The sequence below is a fragment of the Rhagoletis pomonella genome, unplaced genomic scaffold, assembly GCF_013731165.1.
Source record: "Rhagoletis pomonella isolate Grant_MI unplaced genomic scaffold, Rhpom_1.0 Rhpom_scaffold_00002, whole genome shotgun sequence".
Lineage (NCBI taxonomy): Eukaryota > Metazoa > Arthropoda > Insecta > Diptera > Tephritidae > Rhagoletis > Rhagoletis pomonella.
The window spans coordinates 75,359,133-75,367,488 of record NW_023458556.1 but is presented as its reverse complement, the minus strand read 5'-3'; the positions used below and the strand labels follow the sequence as shown (position 1 = coordinate 75,367,488).

At 33.8% G+C, this 8,356-nt stretch overlaps 1 protein-coding gene across 1 annotated transcript in view; it reads right to left on the bottom strand.

Annotated features, from left to right (window-relative positions):
- The window catches only part of LOC118734074 (endoplasmic reticulum chaperone BiP), a 12,178-nt gene extending 11,573 nt beyond the window's left edge, over positions 1 to 605 (bottom strand). The window contains exon 1 of the mRNA XM_036463769.1: positions 456 to 605. The gene's annotated coding sequence lies outside the window, so the exon portion shown is untranslated. The remainder of the gene's footprint in view (positions 1 to 455) is intronic.
- Positions 606 to 8,356: the final 7,751 nt, after the last annotated feature.

Here is an 8,356-nt window from a genome sequence, read left to right as displayed (position 1 = left end):
CCATATTTCCAACCGACATTATTTGGCAAGATTTTGCACTCGAAGGGTGTATTAATCAGCAATTTCCATAACTTTTAGTATTGAGAATTTACATTACCAGTTTTTACACAATTGTTCCATACACTTAAGCTGGCAGCGCGCCGCAGTGTAGTTGGCAACACTACACTTAACTCTCTTCCACGTCAGGTAAAAAAAAATTCCAGAATTTTCCACAATTCTATTAGCAAAATTCACAGAACAGCATAACCACTACAAAATCGAAATATATGGTTATTCGCTAGCCATAAAAACAGCCAATTGCCTACTTTTAAAAAAAGCCACTTTCACTATGACGTATATGTATATGTATGTACATATAAATGTAAATTACACGTGTCACCCGAATTCCACACTAATCTGTAAAACTTTTGTCCGTGCACAAATTAAATCACTAAATGGATCGCTTGTATACTTACATTAACTATTAATATAAAAAGTATTTATCCTGTGTTACAGCTTACTTTCGTAGCTTTTGGCCAGTTTATATATTTTTCGCTATATTTACTTCAAAAATTATTATTCTTTATTCTCTGATGTGTGGATTTCAACTGATAGTTCTCTCTGTGTCGCCGGCTATTTTTACTCCTATAAATTTGGCGTGGTGTTTTCTTATTGGTTGTTTGGCCGTCAGTTTTCTTGAAATCTGATTGGCCCACGTTCAGAGAGTGCGAGAGAATGGATTGTTTTCGCAAATGGAACATAGCCCGCGAAATTACCAGATGTTTTCATATTCAAAGTGATGGCAAGTCTGATGATGAAACATGGAGGAATTTTGATATATATCTGATAGGGCCTCCGCACACTGGACTGCTCAGTCCGCCTAAAACCGGTTTTGTGTGGATAAGAGCATGAACCAAATATACAAGATCACGCGGGCAGGAGAATAGCCCGTTAGAATCGCATTTAGGAAAAAAGTTTGACGATTTTGACATTAGCCGTTTGTTTACATTTCTTCGTTTACAATTTGGTGGTGGCTTTTTGCTGCAATTATCTTCATTTTCGCCTGTGACAACGTGTGTACACATAAGATAAAGAATAATTTAACACAACGGCATAATTTATAGAAGAATTTGCGTAATAAAAATGATTATTCATGCATTCAACAATTTCGCGGTTTTCTCCGTTCTCTTCGTTGTTTACTTCTTACAACAAAGATGACGTTGAGATTTCGGCAGCTAGAAAATAACTTTTTTCTTTCTTTCCTTCCCGCGTGATCTTGTGCCTTTCGTTCATGGATAAGAGCTCTTCCCCCTCTTCGAGTTTACCGCTTTCATTTGTCCGCGAAATTCGCGGATTGACGACAGAATACATGAATTCTTCATTTCATGAATTCAAAAATGGTCCCGTTTATGCATAGTTCGCGAATTCATGATATAAAGTGCTTTGAAAAAGTGGCAACGAACTGGCGACAAAATAAAAAGTAGGGTTGTGACTTTTTTGGCATCCTTTTAAATTTGCAAACGCTGTTTCAATTTATTCTATTGGAATTTATTTTATATTTGAACAATTCCACACAACTTTTCCAGTGTTTTAAATCCTGGTTATGCCACTAATGCTTTTAAATCTAAAAACATCATAACAGCTGTTTGTGAAACGTGGCGTTGCCGGACTTGCACTTCACGATTTCATGAAGTGATGCCGAATTCATTGTTAACTTTCGTGTATAGTTGAATTTATGAAATGGTGTTTATGCAGCCAATTTTAACCCAAATTCATGAAATAAATTCGTGAATTAGCCTTCGCATAAACGTACTAATAAACAACATATTTTGTTTGCATGTGCCATAAGCAGTGTTGCCGTTTTAATCCATATACTTCAAAAGTGATACGTGTTTTTGCAAATTTTCGGAAGATACTTCATTTTTTCTCTAATTTCGCGAGATACTTAAATTTTCCGCGTAGTACAAAATTTGATACATGTTAAAGAGAAAATATTTATGTGTGTATTCCGTGGCAGCTTTTAAAATTTTATCGAAAATATTGAAACGTTTTGGGGTCAAATGAGCTTAGAGAAAAATGCTTTAATGAACTATGTATAAAGAGCTGTTTTCATTCACTTTTAATTTACTTTACTTGTTTCATAAATAGCTCAAACCCAATATTTTGTTTAAATTACCGTTTTTTTGCCCCTATCTCGTAAATAACAATTTTCAATTCAATTCAATTCAATTTTATACAAAAAAGTTCTAGAACACCAAATCGATGTATCTTGAGATATTGGGCTTTGAAGTTGAGGTAGTGTGGAATTTTCATTTATTATTGAGCTAAATTGTAGAACTGTTGATCAACTTCAAAGCCCTATGTCTCAAGAAATATCTATATTAGCGATTTGGTGTACTGAAACTTTTCAATTTTCCTACAAATTTGTCATTTAAACTTTTTCTGTAGCTCTTGTTATTTATGAGATAGGGGCAAAAAACGAAAATTTAATCAAAATATCGGTTTTGGTGACTCGTACTAACTCGCTGTTGGGAGTTAGATTTACCAAAGGACGTAAATCTATAAGAAAAGACAACACGTTATAGTTGTAGCGAGTGTGAACATCAGGGGCGTGCCTTCTCTTTTCATCCAATCTAGAAACGTATTTGGGCAAAAGAGAAGGCACGCTCCTGATGTTCACACTCGCTACAATCATAACGTGTTGTCTCTTCTTATAGATTTACGTTCTTTGGAGTTACACTTTTGTAGAGCATTCAATTCTGAAGAAAATCAGACCAGAATTATAACATAAAATGTCTCTGAACTGTAGAAAAAAAATTCAAAGTTTACATGTATTATAAATGGGAAATTTTTGCACGCCTTGGGCGAGTACTTAACGTAAATATTAAGGGTTTAAATTTTCAGGGATTTTTTTTAAGTGTTTTCCACAAAATTTCGAGGTAGGAGTGAAAAAAATAATAGTCGCAAAAAAAGCACCCTAATGTTCATATATTTTTGGCTCAAGTTTCTATAAAATCCATATGTTCTGAAATTCGAAACCTTGAAATCGACACGATTTGCCGAATATTTTTTAATTATATCTGATGAAAAGAGTGAATATTCTTATTGAAACCCGTAAAAGACGCAGCAGTCAATTTAAAATTTTCGAATTCAGAACTTACCTGAATATTTTTGTTCGTCTCTATACAAGATTAAAAACAATGGCCCGTAGTCATAGTCAAAATAAAGTCGACTTTAAAGTTAGTTGCAGCTTTTTTGACAGATATCCCATTGAAAATTATGTCAAAAAGCTGCAACTAACTTTAAAGTCGACTTTATTTTGACTATGACTACGGGCCAATAATTTCTTTTTCGATAGATTGTCACAATATGTAAAATATCTTTCTTCATGTACAAACATACATATACATGTTTATGAATGCGAATCACGTGATTTTTTGGTTATTGACAATAATAAAAACCAAAGGTATGAAAGCAAATATCATTTTTTAAGCCTTTCCTAATTTGATACTTTGATACTTAAATAAAAAAAAATTGTGATACATTTGATCCGTTTTTTGTTTCTTTTACAATACATTTTTTTAAGGCGTCGCGGCAACACTGGCCATATGCACTAAAACCATGAACCAAAAAGACAAGATCACGCGGGCTGGAGACTAGCCCATTAGAATCGCATTTAGGAAAAAAGTTGAAAAGTTGAGTTTGTTTACATTTCTTCGTTGTTTACAATTTGGTGGTGGCTTTTTACTGCAATTTTCTTCATTTTCACTTGTGACAACGTGTGTACACATAAGATAAAGAATAATTTAACACAACGGCATGATTTATAGAAGAATTTGCATAATAAAAATGATTTTTCATGCGTTCAACAATTTCGCGGTTTTCTCCGTTCTCTTCGTTGTTTACTTCTTACAACAAAGATGGCGTCGAGATTTCGGCAGCTAGAAAATAACTTTTTTCGTTTTTTCCTTCCTGCGTGATCTTGTGTCTTTCGTTCATGCACTAAAACATTCAAGCGTAGTTCATGTATACAAAACTGAAACCTGTTTTTGGCCGACTGCCCAGTCCAGTGTGCGTTCGAATTGGGGACTGCTAAGTCTGACTGAGCAGGCTAGAGTGCGGAGGCCCATTAAGTATTTTGTTTATTTATAGAGCATTCGCAAGAGGCGATTTTACAGGCAACAAAAGTTGAATACGAAGTTGAATGAGAAGCTGAAAGTGAAAAAGTTGCCATCCCTATTCAGACGAGGCGATTTTCGATTCAACACGAATCGTTATTTACATTATTGAAAATTAATTTAAATCGCTAAATTTTATCAATTGGCGTAAATTTGGTAAGCCAAGCGTTGGTAGAAGTGCTTTTAGCGAAGCTGAAAGATAAAATAAGAGTAAAAAATTAAAAGAAAAAAGTATGTATACAGAACAGTGTTGGCATTTTTGGTACAATTGTACTTGTTTGATACAATTTCATTTACAATATACTTTCCTACTACGCAGTACTTTTTAGTACAATTTTGTAATGAATACTAAAAATATATATGTGAAAATTCACAGCAAGAAATTTTTTGTATTCTCTTTTGTTCGGCTGTTCGTATTTACCTTTGTAATTTTTGAAAAATGGCTTGAACGAACCAGCATAATATAGCCTAGGCAAATTTTTAAAGAAACTTTTCGATACTAAGTTTTATTAAAACAAAATGTCGAAGTCAGCATCATATAGAAGCAAAGTCTTCGTTAGTTATAAGAAAAGATTTTCTTAAATATAATACCTTTACGGCACTCACATATTGACAAGATTTTACTATTTATTTTATTATTCTTTAATTTTAATTATCTGTTTATAAAATATAATGTATTCTTTAAGAAAAACTGTATAAACCCAAGATTAAATCTTTGCGAAACATCCAAAAACCAACATACTTTCGTAAAAATTTCGAGCTTTATTAATATTCTTTAGTTTTTAGGCCATTCAATTTTAGTATAATAAAGTGCAAGTTTAAAGTAGCTGGGACTTACCGTTGAACTTGGCAATTTTTTTGATTGTCGACGATGTCAGCCATTTTCTTTCATACGAAGTGTGTTCGACGATTTTTTTATATGGAGAAAATTAGCAACACAAAGAAATCTTTAAAAACTTAGTTGTATTAAAATTTTATGGGCTAAAAAACCGCACACTCAAAATAAATCTAGGAAATCGAATTAAAAAGCTCGAAAGTTTCACGAAAGTGTGTTGGTTTTTTTAATGTTGCACAAAGTTTGAACCTTGGATTTGTACGGCTTTTCTTAAGATATAAACCATATTTTTACAAACAATAATTAAAATTGAATAATATTAAGATAAATGGTCAAATCTTGTCGTAAAGTTTTGATAAGCACTTGAAATGCTATTAAAATGTCAAATTTTAGTACTGAATCCAAAGAAAATGTCTCTTTTATCCATTAATAATAACTTAAATATGCTTTTTGTTAAGATGTATACCTGAAAATGTGTGCATACATATTTGCGTTAAATGCAGTACATGCGCACGTGGAATCAACTTGTAAAAGTGTAAAATACGTAAACGTATGTACATAAAAAATAAAACTTTCTCATTAATACCATAAAATCATTGGTCTTGAAGGGAATGTACTAAGAAAATATATGAGCGAATTAAAAAGTGTATACAATTTATAGCCGAAAAGTACATTTTTTGTATAGATTTAGTACTGAAGGAACAATTTCATTTCCCAACACTGATACAGAATGTAAACAAACACAGGGTTGCAAGGAAAAAAAGTTGAACGAGCTCAAAGTTGGCTGGCGAGAAACTTTGTTGAAAGCGATTAGTTGAAAGGCCTTTCGGACGAGGCGATTTTTGCTTTCAACTAAAAGTTGCCTGAAAAATCGCCGCGTGCAAAAGCCCTATTATGCAATTGGCCGGATAACCCAACCCATGGACCAAAAATACAAGATCACGTAAGAACGCGACGTTGTATTTGTAACTGGTATTGAGAAAAAAAAGCACCACTATTTTTCACTTTTATTTAAGTAAAGAAGAGTTAATTCAACATGACAACACATTTTAATGCATCATTTTACCTAAATTGAGCGTTTAAAGTGGCTGACAATAATTTTGGGTTTCGTTGTTTTCTTTGCTTTGTTTACGCTCGTTTTCCAGTGAAACAGGATGGCGTAGAACCCGCTAAAAAATCGACTTTTTCACTCTCTTGTTCTTACGTGATCTTGTGTATTTCGTTCATGACCCAACCGACGTTAGCACCTCATTACCCTACGTCTCCATTTTCTACTAAATGTGTGTTTGCATTGTTCAACTTTGCGTTCAACATTTGCGTTCAACTCAGCGCAGGGTTGCACGAAAAAAAAGTTGAATGGCTAAAAATATCAAAATATGAAAAAATATCAAAATATTCGCCATAAAAAGGTGTTTGCATTGTTCAACTTTGCATTACACTTTTGGTTGAATGGCCTTCCAACTAATCGCTTTCAACAAAGTTGGTCGCCAGCCAACATTTAGCCATTCAACTTTTTTTTCGTGCAACCCTGCGTTGAGTTGAACGCAATTGTTGAACGCAAAGTTGAATAATGCAAACACTGCTTTTAACATCTTTCAAATTTCTGTTTTCACTTTGTCCCGTTTTCTCATGTGGGCAACTTACTGTTTTAACATAGGTTTGTATAGTAACCAATAGTCGGTACTAATTTGCACTGGAATTTTTACTGGAAATGTGTATGATAACCCAAAGAATTCGCAAGAGAGCACTGAATCGAGAGCGTAACAACACGGGAGAGCTGCAAATTCTTGCTAGTGAAATTTTTACTAGCAGAAATTAGCTAGCAGAAGAAGAATACTTGTCAAAAGCCGCCATTTGTTGAATTGCTTTAGCACAAACAAAAGTAAAATGAGTGGAAATCAAAATATTAATGATGTACTGGACTGTGTAAGTGCTTGCATGTAAAGCAAAGAGTTTAAAACTGATTTATAAATAGAAAAAGTTTACAGCAGAATATCAAAACGGTGCAACAACTATTCACTTGCAAGTGTTTACTAGTTTTGTGTTCAATAACTTTTTTGCTAGTTTTCTCTTCTTCTCAATTTTACGCTCTATTTTGCCTTTACGCTCTCGCTGCAATGTTTTACTGGAGAAGTTACTATACAAACCTCATATCACTTTCATAATGGCATCAAGCCAATCAGATCGATCTGTACCCAATGTAGAAGGTGCGGTAAAATGAAAACTGAGTTGTCAAACTACGAAATGACAGCTGATGTTAAAGCTTGATATGCAGTTCAATGCGAGCGTGAGCGTGAACGTTCGCAAAGGCACAGAATTCCATTTGTATTCTTATGGACGCTCACACACATCTGTCAAAACTTGCCGTTCACATGCGAATGCTTTGCGTACGCTCACAGTTGAGTGTGAGCTCGAAAAAAGGCATATTATGCATTTAAAATTAGTTTTTATTCTATAATTCTGAAAGATATTTTAATTATCTATCTTTTCATGTCTCAACTATAGCAAAAAGTTGAGTAGTAACTAAGATATTGGTCAAAATAAAAAGCTCACGCTTACATTCGCATCAGGCTTAAGACAGCGATGGTAAGAAAGTCGGCAAGACAGACACACGGTTGCCACATTTGGTCACTTGTGACCAGTGTTGCCATTTGAGCCGTTTTCCGGCTAGATTTAGCCGGTTGCAATAGCCGTTTTGTAAAAAAAATTAGCCGTTTTTAGCTGATTTTGCTATTTACCTTGTTTTCTTAAAATTCAAATATATATGTTTCCATTTTTGACTAAGCGATCCAAAATCTGTTAGAAATGGCTGCTATCGTTATCGTGGAGGCAGGGTTATAAAATTGGGCCGATTTCGCTTATTTTTATTTAATTACAAAATATCATTGGTGCCCACGCTTAAAGTTTTAAGGCAAGGGAAAAATGGATATTTTCAAGCACTATGTACACATATGGACTTATTTAAACTAACTTTTTTTTTTCCTGAGAACTTATTTAAATTCCAAAAACCGAAGGCCAAATTGAATTTAAAGAACCAACACTGAAATGCGTCAAAATGAAAGTAAAAGAGCACAAATTTCTATGTAAAGCAATAATAGGAAGACAATAGGTTTGTTCGTCGAAAATCCAGCGAATATTATCACTTATTCCCACGACAGTCGGGTCTACGTAACCGGAACGACCCAGATTTATATCTGGCCAAGGACTGTCACTCCAGCAACACTCCCCAAAAAATCTTTGGGGAATTGTATGCTGTTACAGAAGAAAAAAAAAACTCAAAATATCAGTTAGTAAGAAAAAATGCTCCCAAATTCTCTCTCAAGTAGAGAAACTTGCAAATTTCTACACGAACGCAAATTTGTAG